This window comes from Olea europaea, chromosome 2, assembly GCF_002742605.1.
Source record: "Olea europaea var. sylvestris chromosome 2, O_europaea_v1, whole genome shotgun sequence".
Classification (NCBI taxonomy): Eukaryota; Viridiplantae; Streptophyta; class Magnoliopsida; order Lamiales; family Oleaceae; genus Olea; species Olea europaea.
In genome coordinates, this window is record NC_036238.1 from 15,708,555 (window position 1) to 15,709,184 (window position 630).

The window sequence follows — 630 nt, forward strand, 5'->3', positions numbered from 1 at the left end:
GTGAGTTTAATTTTCACCCTAAATGTGGTCCACTTAAGATTACACATCTTCCATTTGTAGATGATTTGACGCTTTTCGCAAGAGGGGATGTTATATCAATTCGCATTTTAATGGAATGCTTGGCCAAATTTGGAGATTCTTTGGGACTTCAAATGAACACCATGAAACAAGTTTATTTACGGCTGGTTTTCAGGGGTATGAGTTGGAAGAAATTCAAGAATTGACAAATATTCTAAATAGTTCGATGATGTTTCATTAATTGGGTATCCCGCTTGCTGCTGAAAAGCTAAAAGTTAGTTCTTATGCACCACTCTTAGACAAGATTTCAGCCTATATAAGTCTTGGATAGCATCTTCACTCTCATATGCTGGAAGAGCGGAATTATTACGAACTGTACTTCAAGGAGTAGAGTGTTTTTTGTTGTCTATCTTTTCAATTCTTGCCACAATCACTTCAAGGATCATTTGCTATACCGAAACTTCCTTTGGGGTGCTAAGAAGCCTTTGGTAGCTTGGAAAGATTTGAGTCTATTGAAAGCAGAAAGGGGACTTAGTTTTAGAGGCATAAAATGCTGGAATTCAGCATTGCTTGCAAAATCCCTATGGAACATTCATGCAAAAAAGGATACAC